Here is a 14652-nt window from a genome sequence, read left to right as displayed (position 1 = left end):
TTAAATTATTCAAAGCATGTTAAGATAGCTTTATAATAAGCATTAAACACAAATAGTGCAAGCACCTTCAAAGAATCTGCTTACTTTCTGAAATTTTCTTAAGATTCAGTATTGTGAAAAAATGGATGATTGTGAAACAAAATCAAAATGCTGTGACCCGTTTTCGAAATGGGGTTGCTGCAGCCACAACGCAGAGTACTAACTACTATACAATCACGGCAATTTAAGCGAGCCAGTTAGGAGTCGAACCTACAATCTTCTGATTCGTAGTCAGACGCATTATCCATTGCGCCACTGGCCCACGTGTTTTTTAGGAATTGAAGTGTCTTTCCTGTTTTTGAGCATTTTTCAGAGTTTTATGGTTATTGAAGTATATACAGAATCACATTTTGGAAATTGACTGTACACTATCTGCAGGGATTGCTTCCCCAAAACGTTTTAGGTAAAATAATCCTTGTGACTGCTAAAAGATCTTTAAAAAATGTGATGAACTTACTCAGACAGAGCCCAAACATTCTTCTTTCCTGAATTCCAGAATTTATGTCAAATTCCCAGTCCTTTAGTACAATAATTCACAATTAAATTATTCAAAGTATGTTAAGATAGCTTTATAATAAGCATTAAACACAAATAGTGCAAGCACCTTCAAAGAATCTGCTTACTTTCTGAAATTTTCTTAAGATTCAGTATTGTGAAAAAATGGATGATTGAGAAACAAAATCAAAATGCCGTGATGCGGATTCGAACCGGGGTTGCAGCGGCCACAACGCAGAGTACTAACCACTATACGATCACGGAAATTTAAGCAAGCCAGGTAGGAGTTGAACCTACAATCTACAGATCCATAGTCAGACACGTTATCCATTGCCCACTGTCTCGGGTGTCTTATAGTAATTGAAGTGTCTTTCCTGTTTTTGAGCCTGTTTTCAGAATTTTATGGTTATTGAAGTATATACAGAATCACATTTTGGTAATTGACTGTACACTATCTGCAGGGATTGTTTCCCAAAAACGTTTTAGGTAAAATAATCCTTGTGACTGCTAAAAGATCTTTAAAAAATGTGATGAACTTACTCAGACAGAGCCCAAACATTCTTCTTTCCTGAATTCCAGAATTTATGTCAAATTCCCAGTCCTTTAGTACAATAATTCACAATTAAATTATTCAAAGCATGTTAAGATAGCTTTATAATAAGCATTAAACACAAATAGTGCAAGCACCTTCAAAGAATCTGCTTACTTTCTGAAATTTCTTAAGATTCAGTATTGTGAAAAAATGGATGATTGTGAAACAAAATCAAAATGCTGTGATCCGTTTTCGAAATGGGATTGCTGCAGCCACAACGCAGAGTACTAACTACTATACAATCACGGCAATTTAAGCGAGCCAGGTAGGAGTCAAACCTACAATCTTCTGATCTATAGTCAGACACATTATCTATTGCCCACTGTCCCAGGTGTCTTGTAGCAATTGAAGAGTCTTTCCTGTTTTTGATTCTGTTTTAAAGTTTTATGGTTATTGAAGTATATACAGAATCACATTTTGGAAATTGACTGTACACTATCTGCAGGGATTGTTTCCCAAAAATGTTTTAGGTACAATAATCCTTGTGACTGCTAAAAGATCTTTAAAAAATGTGATGAACTTACTCTGACAGAGCCCAAACATTCTTCTTTTCTGAATTCTAGAATTTATGTCAAATTCCAAGTACTTTAGTACAATAATTCACAATTAAATTATTCAAAGCATGTTAAGATAGCTTTATAATAAGCATTAAACACAAATAGTGCAAGCACCTTCAAAGAATCTGCTTACTTTCTGAAATTTTCTTAAGATTCAGTATTGTGAAAAAATGGATGATTGAGAAACAAAATCAAAATGCTGTGACCCGGATTCGAACCGGGGTTGCAGCGGCCACAACGCAGAGTACTAACCACTATACGATCATGGCAATTTAAGCGAGCCAGGTAGGAGTCGACCCTACAATCTACAGATCTATAGTCAGACACGTTATCCATTGCCCACTGGCCCTGGTGCCCTGTAGTAATTGAAGTGTCTTTCCTGTTTTTGAGCCAGTTTTGGAGTTTTATGGTTATTGAAGTATATACAGAATCACATTTTGGTAATTGACTGGACACTATCTGCAGGGATTGTTTCCCAAAAACGTTATAGGTAAAATAATCCTTGTGAGTGCTAAAAGATCTTTAAAAAATGTGATGAACTTACTCAGACAGAGCCCAAACATTCTTCTTTCCTGAATTCCAGAATTTATGTCAAATTCCCAGTCCTTTAGTACAATAATTCACAATTAAATTATTCAAAGCATGTTAAGACAGCTTTATAATAAGCATTAAACACAAATAGTGCAAGCACCTTCAAAGAATCTGCTTACTTTCTGAAATTTTCTTAAGATTCAGTATTGTGAAAAAATGGATGATTGTGAAACAAAATCAAAATGCTGTGACCCGTTTTCAAACCGGGGTTGCTGCGGCCACAACGCAGAGTACTAACCACTATACGATCACGTCAATTTAAGCGAGCCAGGTAGGAGTCGAACCTACAAACTTATGATCCGTAGTCAGACACGTTATCCATTGCGCCAATGGCCCAGGTGCCCTGTAGTAATTGAAGTGTCTTTCCTGTTTTTGAGCCAGTTTTGGAGTTTTATGGTTATTGAAGTATATACAGAATCACATTTTGGAAATTGACTGTACACTATCTGCAGGGATTGTTTCCCAAAAACGTTTTAGGTAAAATAATCCTTGTGACTGCTAAAAGATCTTTAAAAAATGTGATGAACTTACTCAGACAGAGCCCAAACATTCTTCTTTCCTGAATTCCAGAATTTATGTCAAATTCCCAGTCCTTTAGTACAATAATTCACAATTAAATTATTCAAAGCATGTTAAGATAGCTTTATAATAAGCATTAAACACAAATAGTGCAAGCACCTTCAAAGAATCTGCTTACTTTCTGAAATTTTCTTAAGATTCAGTACTGTGAAAAAATGGATGATTGAGAAACAAAATAAAAATGCCGTGACCTGCTTTCGAACCGTGGTTGCGGCGTCCACAACGCAGAGTACTAACCACTATGCGATCAAGGCAATATAAGCGAGCCAGGTAGGAGTCGAACCTACAAACTTCTGATCCGTAGTCAGACGCGTTATCCATTGCGCCACTGGCCCACGTGTTTTGTAGTAATTGAAGTGTCTTTCCTGTTTTTGAGCCTATTTTCAGAGTTTTATGGTTATTGAAGTATATACAGAATCACATTTTGGAAATTGACTGTAGACTATCTGCAGGGATTGTTTCCCAAAAACGTTTTAGGTAAAATAATAATTGTGACTGCTAAAAGATATTTAAAAAATGTGATGAACTTACTCAGAAGGAAGCCCAAACATTCTTATTTCCTGAATTCCAGAATTTATGTCAAAATCCCATATCCTTTAGTACAATAATTCACAATTAAATTATTCAAAGCATGTTAAGATAGCTTTATAATAAGCATTAAACACAAATAGTGCAAGCACCTTCAAAGAATCTGCTTACTTTCTGAAATTTTCTTAAGATTCAGTATTGTGAAAAAATGGATGATTGTGAAACAAAATCAAAATGCTGTGACCCGTTTTCGAAATGGGATTGCTGCAGCCACAACGCAGAGTACTAACTACTATACAATCACGGCAATTTAAGCGAGCCAGGTAGGAGTCAAACCTACAATCTTCTGATCTATAGTCAGACGCATTATCTATTGCCCACTGTCCCAGGTGTCTTGTAGCAATTGAAGAGTCTTTCCTGTTTTTGAGCCTGTTTTAAAGTTTTATGGTTATTGAAGTATATACAGAATCACATTTTGGAAATTGACGGTACACTATCTGCAGGGATTGTTTCCCAAAAACGTTTTAGGTAAAATAATCCTTGTGACTGCTAAAAGATCTTTAAAAAATGTGATGAACTTACTCTGACAGAGCCCAAACATTCTTCTTTCCTGAATTCCAGAATTTATGTCAAATTCCCAGTCCTTTAGTACAATAATTCACAATTACATTATTCAAAGCATGTTAAGATAGCTTTATAATAAGCATTAAACACAAATAGTGCAAGCACCTTCAAAGAATCTGCTTACTTTCTGAAATTTTCTTAAGATTCAGTATTGTGAAAAAATGGATGATTGAGAAACAAAATCAAAATGCTGTGACCCGGATTCGAACCGGGGTTGCTGCGGCCACAACGCAGAGTACTAACCACTAAACAATCACGGCAATTTAAGCGAGCCAGTTAGGAGTCGAACCTACAATCTTCTGATTCGTAGTCAGACGCATTATCCATTGCGCCACTGGCCCATGTGTTTTGTAGTAATTGAAGTGTCTTTCCTGTTTTTGAGCCTCTTTTCAGAGTTTATGGTTATTGAAGTATATACAGAATCACATTTTGGAAATTGACTGTACACTATCTGCAGGGATTGCTTCCCAAAAACGTTTTAGGTAAAATAATCCTTGTGACTGCTAAAAGATCTTTAAAAAATGTGATGAACTTACTCAGACAGAGCCCAAACATTCTTCTTTCCTGAATTCCAGAATTTATGTCAAATTCCCAGTCCTTTAGTACAATAATTCACAATTAAATTATTCAAAGCATGTTAAGATAGCTTTATAATAAGCATTAAACACAAATAGTGCAAGCACCTTCAAAGAATCTGCTTACTTTCTGAAATTTTCTTAAGATTCAGTATTGTGAAAAAATGGATGATTGTGAAACAAAATCAAAATGCTGTGACCCGTTTTCGAAATGGGGTTGCTGCAGCCACAACGCAGAGTACTAACTACTATACAATCACGGCAATTTAAGCGAGCCAGGTAGGAGTCGAAGCTACAATCTTCTGATCTATAGTCAGACTCGTTATCCATTGCCCACTGTCCCAGGTGTCTTGTAGCAATTGAAGAGTCTTTCCTGTTTTTGAGCCTGTTTTAAAGTTTTATGGTTATTGAAGTATATACAGAATCACATTTTGGAAATTGACTGTACACTATCTGCAGGGATTGTTTCCCAAAAATGTTTTAGGTACAATAATCCTTGTGACTGCTAAAAGATCTTTAAAAAATGTGATGAACTTACTCTGACAGAGCCCAAACATTCTTCTTTTCTGAATTCTAGAATTTATGTCAAATTCCAAGTACTTTAGTACAATAATTCACAATTAAATTATTCAAAGCATGTTAAGATAGCTTTATAATAAGCATTAAACACAAATAGTGCAAGCACCTTCAAAGAATCTGCTTACTTTCTGAAATTTTCTTAAGATTCAGTATTGTGAAAAAATGGATGATTGAGAAACAAAATCAAAATGCTGTGACCCGGATTCGAACCGGGGTTGCTGCGGCCACAACGCAGAGTACTAACCACTAAACAATCACGGCAATTTAAGCGAGCCAGTTAGGAGTCGAACCTACAATCTTCTGATTCGTAGTCAGACGCATTATCCATTGCGCCACTGGCCCACGTGTTTTGTAGTAATTGAAGTGTCTTTCCTGTTTTTGAGCCTTTTTTCAGAGTTTTATGGTTATTGAAGTATATACAGAATCACATTTTGGAAATTGACTGTACACTATCTGCAGGGATTGCTTCCCAAAAACGTTTTAGGTAAAATAATCCTTGTGACTGCTAAAAGATCTTTAAAAAATGTGATGAACTTACTCAGACAGAGCCCAAACATTCTTCTTTCCTGAATTCCAGAATTTATGTCAAATTCCCAGTCCTTTAGTACAATAATTCACAATTAAATTATTCAAAGCATGTTAAGATAGCTTTATAATAAGCATTAAACACAAATAGTGCAAGCACCTTCAAAGAATCTGCTTACTTTCTGAAATTTTCTTAAGATTCAGTATTGTGAAAAAATGGATGATTGAGAAACAAAATCAAAATGCTGTGACCCGGATTCGAACCGGGGTTGCAGCGGCCACAACGCAGAGTACTAACCACTGTACGATTACGGCAATTTAAGTGAGCCAGGTAGGAGTCTACCCTACAATCTACAGATCTATAGTCAGACACGTTATCCATTGCCCACTGTCCCGGGTGTCTTGTAGTAATTGAAGTGTCTTTCCTGTTTTTGAGCCTGTTTTCAGAATTTTAGGGTTATTGAAGTATATACAGAATCACATTTTGGTAATTGACTGTACACTATCTGCAGGGATTGTTTCCCAAAAATGTTATAGGTAAAATAATCCTTGTGAGTGCTAAAAGATCTTTAAAAAATGTGATGAACTTACTCAGACAGAGCCCAAACATTCTTCTTTCCTGAATTCCAGAATTTATGTCAAATTCCCAGTCCTTTAGTACAATAATTCACAATTAAATTATTCAAAGCATGTTAAGATAGCTTTATAATAAGCATTAAACACAAATAGTGCAAGCACCTTCAAAGAATCTGCTTACTTTCTGAAATTTTCTTAAGATTCAGTATTGTGAAAAAATGGATGATTGTGAAACAAAATCAAAATGCTGTGACCCGTTTTCGAACCGAGGTTGCTGCGGCCACAACGCAGAGTACTAACCACTATACGATCACGTCAATTTAAGCGAGCCAGTTAGGAGTCGAACCTACAATCTTCTGATTCGTAGTCAGACGCATTATCCATCGCGCCACTGGCCCACGTGTTTTGTAGTAATTGAAGTGTCTTTCCTGTTTTTGAGCCTTTTTTCAGAGTTTTATGGTTATTGAAGTATATACAGAATCACATTTTGGAAATTGACTGTACACTATCTGCAGGGATTGCTTCCCAAAAACGTTTTAGGTAAAATAATCCTTGTGACTGCTAAAAGATCTTTAAAAAATGTGATGAACTTACTCAGACAGAGCCCAAACATTCTTCTTTCCTGAATTCCAGAATTTATGTCAAATTCCCAGTCCTTTAGTACAATAATTCACAATTAAATTATTCAAAGCATGTTAAGATAGCTTTATAATAAGCATTAAACACAAATAGTGCAAGCACCTTCAAAGAATCTGCTTACTTTCTGAAATTTTCTTAAGATTCAGTATTGTGAAAAAATGGATGATTGTGAAACAAAATCAAAATGCTGTGACCCGTTTTCGAAATGGGGTTGCTGCAGCCACAACGCAGAGTACTAACTACTATACAATCACGGCAATTTAAGCGAGCCAGGTAGGAGTCGAACCTACAATCTTCTGATCTATAGTCAGACTCGTTATCCATTGCCCACTGTCCCAGGTGTCTTGTAGCAATTGAAGAGTCTTTCCTGTTTTTGAGCCTGTTTTAAAGTTTTATGGTTATTGAAGTATATACAGAATCACATTTTGGAAATTGACTGTACACTATCTGCAGGGATTGTTTCCCAAAAATGTTTTAGGTACAATAATCCTTGTGACTGCTAAAAGATCTTTAAAAAATGTGATGAACTTACTCTGACAGAGCCCAAACATTCTTCTTTTCTGAATTCTAGAATTTATGTCAAATTCCAAGTACTTTAGTACAATAATTCACAATTAAATTATTCAAAGTATGTTAAGATAGCTTTATAATAAGCATTAAACACAAATAGTGCAAGCACCTTCAAAGAATCTGCTTACTTTCTGAAATTTTCTTAAGATTCAGTATTGTGAAAAAATGGATGATTGAGAAACAAAATCAAAATGCTGTGACCCGGATTCGAACCGGGGTTGCAGCGGCCACAACGCAGAGTACTAACCACTGTACGATCACGGCAATTTAAGCGAGCCAGGTAGGAGTCGACCCTACAATCTACAGATCTATAGTCAGACACGTTATCCATTGCCCACTGTCCCGGGTGTCTTGTAGTAATTGAAGTGTCTTTCCTGTTTTTGAGCCAGTTTTCAGAATTTTAGGGTTATTGAAGTATATACAGAATCACATTTTGGTAATTGACTGTACACTATCTGCAGGGATTGTTTCCCAAAAACGTTCTAGGTAAAATAATCCTTGTGAGTGCTAAAAGATCTTTAAAAAATGTGATGAACTTACTCAGACAGAGCCCAAACATTCTTCTTTCCTGAATTCCAGAATTTATGTCAAATTCCCAGTCCTTTAGTACAATAATTCACAATTAAATTATTCAAAGCATGTTAAGATAGCTTTATAATAAGCATTAAACACAAATAGTGCAAGCACCTTCAAAGAATCTGCTTACTTTCTGAAATTTTCTTAAGATTCAGTACTGTGAAAAAATGGATGATTGAGAAACAAAATCAAAATGCCATGACCTGCTTTCGAACCGTGGTTGCTGCGTCCACAACGCAGAGTACTAACCACTATGCGATCAAGGCAATATAAGCGAGCCAGGTAGGAGTCGAACCTACAAACTTCTGATCCGTAGTCAGACGCGTTATCCATTGCGCCACTGGCCCACGTGTTTTGTAGTAATTGAAGTGTCTTTCCTGTTTTTGAGCCTATTTTCAGAGTTTTATGGTTATTGAAGTATATACAGAATCACATTTTGGAAATTGACTGTAGACTATCTGCAGGGATTGTTTCCCAAAAACGTTTTAGGTAAAATAATAATTGCGACTGCTAAAAGATATTTAAAAAATGTGATGAACTTACTCAGAAGGAAGCCCAAACATTCTTATTTCCTGAATTCCAGAATTTATGTCAAAATCCCATATCCTTTAGTACAATAATTCACAATTAAATTATTCAAAGCATGTTAAGATAGCTTTATAATAAGTATTAAACACAAATAGTGCAAGCACCTTCAAAGAATCTGCTTACTTTCTGAAATTTTCTTAAGATTCAGTATTGTGAAAAAATGGATGATTGTGAAACAAAATCAAAATGCTGTGACCCGTTTTCGAAATGGGATTGCTGCAGCCACAACGCAGAGTACTAACTACTATACAATCACGGCAATTTAAGCGAGCCAGGTAGGAGTCAAACCTACAATCTTCTGATCTATAGTCAGACGCATTATCTATTGCCCACTGTCCCAGGTGTCTTGTAGCAATTGAAGAGTCTTTCCTGTTTTTGAGCCTGTTTTAAAGTTTTATGGTTATTGAAGTATATACAGAATCACATTTTGGAAATTGACTGTACACTATCTGCAGGGATTGTTTCCCAAAAATGTTTTAGGTACAATAATCCTTGTGACTGCTAAAAGATCTTTAAAAAATGTGATGAACTTACTCTGACAGAGCCCAAACATTCTTCTTTTCTGAATTCTAGAATTTATGTCAAATTCCAAGTACTTTAGTACAATAATTCACAATTAAATTATTCAAAGTATGTTAAGATAGCTTTATAATAAGCATTAAACACAAATAGTGCAAGCACCTTCAAAGAATCTGCTTACTTTCTGAAATTTTCTTAAGATTCAGTATTGTGAAAAAATGGATGATTGAGAAACAAAATCAAAATGCTGTGACCCGGATTCGAACCGGGGTTGCAGCGGCCACAACGCAGAGTACTAACCACTGTACGATCACGGCAATTTAAGCGAGCCAGGTAGGAGTCGACCCTACAATCTACAGATCTATAGTCAGACACGTTATCCATTGCCCACTGTCCCGGGTGTCTTGTAGTAATTGAAGTGTCTTTCCTGTTTTTGAGCCAGTTTTCAGAATTTTAGGGTTATTGAAGTATATACAGAATCACATTTTGGTAATTGACTGTACACTATCTGCAGGGATTGTTTCCCAAAAACGTTATAGGTAAAATAATCCTTGTGAGTGCTAAAAGATCTTTAAAAAATGTGATGAACTTACTCAGACAGAGCCCAAACATTCTTCTTTCCTGAATTCCAGAATTTATGTCAAATTCCCAGTCCTTTAGTACAATAATTCACAATTAAATTATTCAAAGCATGTTAAGATAGCTTTATAATAAGCATTAAACACAAATAGTGCAAGCACCTTCAAAGAATCTGCTTACTTTCTGAAATTTTCTTAAGATTCAGTACTGTGAAAAAATGGATGATTGAGAAACAAAATCAAAATGCCGTGACCTGCTTTCGAACCGTGGTTGCTGCGTCCACAACGCAGAGTACTAACCACTATGCGATCAAGGCAATATAAGCGAGCCAGGTAGGAGTCGAACCTACAAACTTCTGATCCGTAGTCAGACGCGTTATCCATTGCGCCACTGGCCCACGTGTTTTGTAGTAATTGAAGTGTCTTTCCTGTTTTTGAGCCTATTTTCAGAGTTTTATGGTTATTGAAGTATATACAGAATCACATTTTGGAAATTGACTGTAGACTATCTGCAGGGATTGTTTCCCAAAAACGTTTTAGGTAAAATAATAATTGCGACTGCTAAAAGATATTTAAAAAATGTGATGAACTTACTCAGAAGGAAGCCCAAACATTCTTATTTCCTGAATTCCAGAATTTATGTCAAAATCCCATATCCTTTAGTACAATAATTCACAATTAAATTATTCAAAGCATGTTAAGATAGCTTTATAATAAGTATTAAACACAAATAGTGCAAGCACCTTCAAAGAATCTGCTTACTTTCTGAAATTTTCTTAAGATTCAGTATTGTGAAAAAATGGATGATTGTGAAACAAAATCAAAATGCTGTGACCCGTTTTCGAAATGGGATTGCTGCAGCCACAACACAGAGTACTAACTACTATACAATCACGGCAATTTAAGCGAGCCAGGTAGGAGTCAAACCTACAATCTTCTGATCTATAGTCAGACGCATTATCTATTGCCCACTGTCCCAGGTGTCTTGTAGCAATTGAAGAGTCTTTCCTGTTTTTGAGCCTGTTTTAAAGTTTTATGGTTATTGAAGTATATACAGAATCACATTTTGGAAATTGACTGTACACTATCTGCAGGGATTGTTTCCCAAAAACGTTTTAGGTACAATAATCCTTGTGACTGCTAAAAGATCTTTCAAAAATGTAATGAACTTACTCAGACAGAGCCCAAACATTCTTCTTTCCTGAATTCCAGAATTTATGTCAAATTCCCAGTCCTTTAGTACAATAATTCACAATTAATTTATTCAAAGCATGTTAAGATAGCTTTATAATAATCATTAAACACAAATAGTGCAAGCACCTTCAAAGAATCTGCTTATTTTCTTAAATTTTCTCAAGATTCAGTATTGTGAAAAAATGGATGATTGAGAAACAAAATCAAAATGCTGTGACCCGGATTCGAACCGGGGTTGCTGCGGCCACAATGCAGAGTACTAACCTCTATACGATCATGACAATTTAAGTGAGCTAGGTAGGAGTCGAACCTACAATCTTCTGATCTATAGTCAGACGCGTTATCCATTGCCCACTGTCCCAGGTGTCTTGCAGCAATTGAAGAGTCTTTCCTGTTTTTGAGCCTGTTTTAAAGTTTTATGGTTATTGAAGTATATACAGAATCACATTTTGGAAATTGACTGTACACTATCTGCAGGGATTGTTTCCCAAAAATGTTTTAGGTACAATAATCCTTGTGACTGCTAAAAGATCTTTAAAAAATGTAATGAACTTACTCAGACAGAGCCCAAACATTCTTCTTTCCTGAATTCTAGAATTTATGTCAAATTCATAGTCCTTTTGTAAAATTATTCACAATTAAATTATTCAAAGCATGTTAAGATAGCGTTATAATAAGCATTAAACACAAATAGTGCAAGCACCTTCAAAGAATCTGCTTACTTTCTGAAATTTTCTTAAGATTCAGTATTGTGAAAAAATGGATGATTGAGAAACAAAATCAAAATGCCGTGACCCGGATTCGAACCGGCGTTGCTGCGGCCACAACGCAGAGTACTAACCACTATATGATCACGGCAATTTAAGCGAGCCAGGTAGGAGTAGAACCTACAATCTACAGATCCATAGTCAGACACGTTATCCATTGCCCCCTGTCCCGGGTGTCTTGTAGTAATTGAAGTGTCTTTCCTGTTTTTGAGCCTGTTTTCAGAATTTTATGGTTATTGAAGTATATACAGAATCACATTTTGGAAATTGACGGTACACTATCTGCAGGGATTGTTTCCCAAAAACGTTTTAGGTAAAATAATCCTTGTGACTGCTAAAAGATCTTTAAAAAATGTGATGAACTTACTCTGACAGAGCCCAAACATTCTTCTTTTCTGAATTCTTGAATTTATGTCAAATTCCAAGTACTTTAGTACAATAATTCACAATTACATTATTCAAAGCATGTTAAGATAGCTTTATAATAAGCATTAAACACAAATAGTGCAAGCACCTTCAAAGAATCTGCTTACTTTCTGAAATTTTCTTAAGATTCAGTATTGTGAAAAAATGGATGATTGAGAAACAAAATCAAAATGCTGTGACCCGGATTCGAACCGGGGTTGCTGCGGCCACAACGCAGAGTACTAACCACTAAACAATCACGGCAATTTAAGCGAGCCAGTTAGGAGTCGAACCTACAATCTTCTGATTCGTAGTCAGATGCATTATCCATTGCGCCACTGGCCCACGTGTTTTGTAGTAATTGAAGTGTCTTTCCTGTTTTTGAGCCTTTTTTCAGAGTTTTATGGTTATTGAAGTATATACAGAATCACATTTTGGAAATTGACTGTACACTATCTGCAGGGATTGCTTCCCAAAAACGTTTTAGGTAAAATAATCCTTGTGACTGCTAAAAGATCTTTAAAAAATGTGATGAACTTACTCAGACAGAGCCCAAACATTCTTCTTTCCTGAATTCCAGAATTTATGTCAAATTCCCAGTCCTTTAGTACAATAATTCACAATTAAATTATTCAAAGCATGTTAAGATAGCTTTATAATAAGCATTAAACACAAATAGTGCAAGCACCTTCAAAGAATCTGCTTACTTTCTGAAATTTTCTTAAGATTCAGTATTGTGAAAAAATGGATGATTGTGAAACAAAATCAAAATGCTGTGACCCGTTTTCGAAATGGGGTTGCTGCAGCCACAACGCAGAGTACTAACTACTATACAATCACGGCAATTTAAGCGAGCCAGGTAGGAGTCGAACCTACAATCTTCTGATCTATAGTCAGACTCGTTATCCATTGCCCACTGTCCCAGGTGTCTTGTAGCAATTGAAGAGTCTTTCCTGTTTTTGAGCCTGTTTTAAAGTTTTATGGTTATTGAAGTATATACAGAATCACATTTTGGAAATTGACTGTACACTATCTGCAGGGATTGTTTCCCAAAAATGTTTTAGGTACAATAATCCTTGTGACTGCTAAAAGATCTTTAAAAAATGTGATGAACTTACTCTGACAGAGCCCAAACATTCTTCTTTTCTGAATTCTAGAATTTATGTCAAATTCCAAGTACTTTAGTACAATAATTCACAATTAAATTATTCAAAGCATGTTAAGATAGCTTTATAATAAGCATTAAACACAAATAGTGCAAGCACCTTCAAAGAATCTGCTTACTTTCTGAAATTTTCTTAAGATTCAGTATTGTGAAAAAATGGATGATTGAGAAACAAAATCAAAATGCTGTGACCCGGATTCGAACCGGGGTTGCAGCGGCCACAACGCAGAGTACTAACCACTGTACGATCACGGCAATTTAAGCGAGCCAGGTAGGAGTCGACCCTACAATCTACAGATCTATAGTCAGACACGTTATCCATTGCAAACTGTCCCGGGTGTCTTGTAGTAATTGAAGTGTCTTTCCTGTTTTTGAGCCTGTTTTCAGAATTTTAGGGTTATTGAAGTATATACAGAATCACATTTTGGTAATTGACTGTACACTATCTGCAGGGATTGTTTCCCAAAAACGTTATAGGTAAAATAATCCTTGTGAGTGCTAAAAGATCTTTAAAAAATGTGATGAACTTACTCAGACAGAGCCCAAACATTCTTCTTTCCTGAATTCCAGAATTTATGTCAAATTCCCAGTCCTTTAGTACAATAATTCACAATTAAATTATTCAAAGCATGTTAAGATAGCTTTATAATAAGCATTAAACACAAATAGTGCAAGCACCTTCAAAGAATCTGCTTACTTTCTGAAATTTTCTTAAGATTCAGTATTGTGAAAAAATGGATGATTGTGAAACAAAATCAAAATGCTGTGACCCGTTTTCGAACCGGGGTTGCTGCGGCCACAACGCAGAGTACTAACCACTATATGATCACGTCAATTTAAGCGAGCCAGTTAGGAGTCGAACCTACAATCTTCTGATTCGTAGTCAGACGCATTATCCATTGCGCCACTGGCCCACGTGTTTTGTAGTAATTGAAGTGTCTTTCCTGTTTTTGAGCCTTTTTTCAGAGTTTTATGGTTATTGAAGTATATACAGAATCACATTTTGGAAATTGACTGTACACTATCTGCAGGGATTGCTTCCCAAAAACGTTTTAGGTAAAATAATCCTTGTGACTGCTAAAAGATCTTTAAAAAATGTGATGAACTTACTCAGACAGAGCCCAAACATTCTTCTTTCCTGAATTCCAGAATTTATGTCAAATTCCCAGTCCTTTAGTACAATAATTCACAATTAAATTATTCAAAGCATGTTAAGATAGCTTTATAATAAGCATTAAACACAAATAGTGCAAGCACCTTCAAAGAATCTGCTTACTTTCTGAAATTTTCTTAAGATTCAGTATTGTGAAAAAATGGATGATTGTGAAACAAAATCAAAATGCTGTGACCCGTTTTCGAAATGGGGTTGCTGCAGCCACAACGCAGAGTAC

General features: G+C 35.7%; 3 non-coding genes across 3 annotated transcripts; all 3 read right to left on the bottom strand.

Annotated features, from left to right (window-relative positions):
• Positions 1-3115: 3115 nt before the first annotated feature.
• Positions 3116-3188, bottom strand: TRNAR-ACG (transfer RNA arginine (anticodon ACG)). Its single transcript has one exon. It is a non-coding gene; the product is annotated as a tRNA-Arg (tRNA).
• A 5131-nt stretch (positions 3189-8319) lies between these two features.
• On the bottom strand, positions 8320-8392 carry TRNAR-ACG (transfer RNA arginine (anticodon ACG)). The gene has a single exon. It is a non-coding gene; the product is annotated as a tRNA-Arg (tRNA).
• Positions 8393-10055: 1663 nt separating this feature from the next.
• Positions 10056-10128, bottom strand: TRNAR-ACG (transfer RNA arginine (anticodon ACG)). Its single transcript has one exon. It is a non-coding gene; the product is annotated as a tRNA-Arg (tRNA).
• Between the last annotated feature and the right edge of the window lie 4524 nt (positions 10129-14652).

The sequence above is a fragment of the Taudactylus pleione genome, unplaced genomic scaffold, assembly GCF_031769625.1.
Source record: "Taudactylus pleione unplaced genomic scaffold, aTauple2 ptg000551l, whole genome shotgun sequence".
Classification (NCBI taxonomy): domain Eukaryota; kingdom Metazoa; phylum Chordata; class Amphibia; order Anura; family Myobatrachidae; genus Taudactylus; species Taudactylus pleione.
Note: the sequence above shows the minus strand (reverse complement) of the source record. Positions and strands in the feature narration are given on the sequence as shown.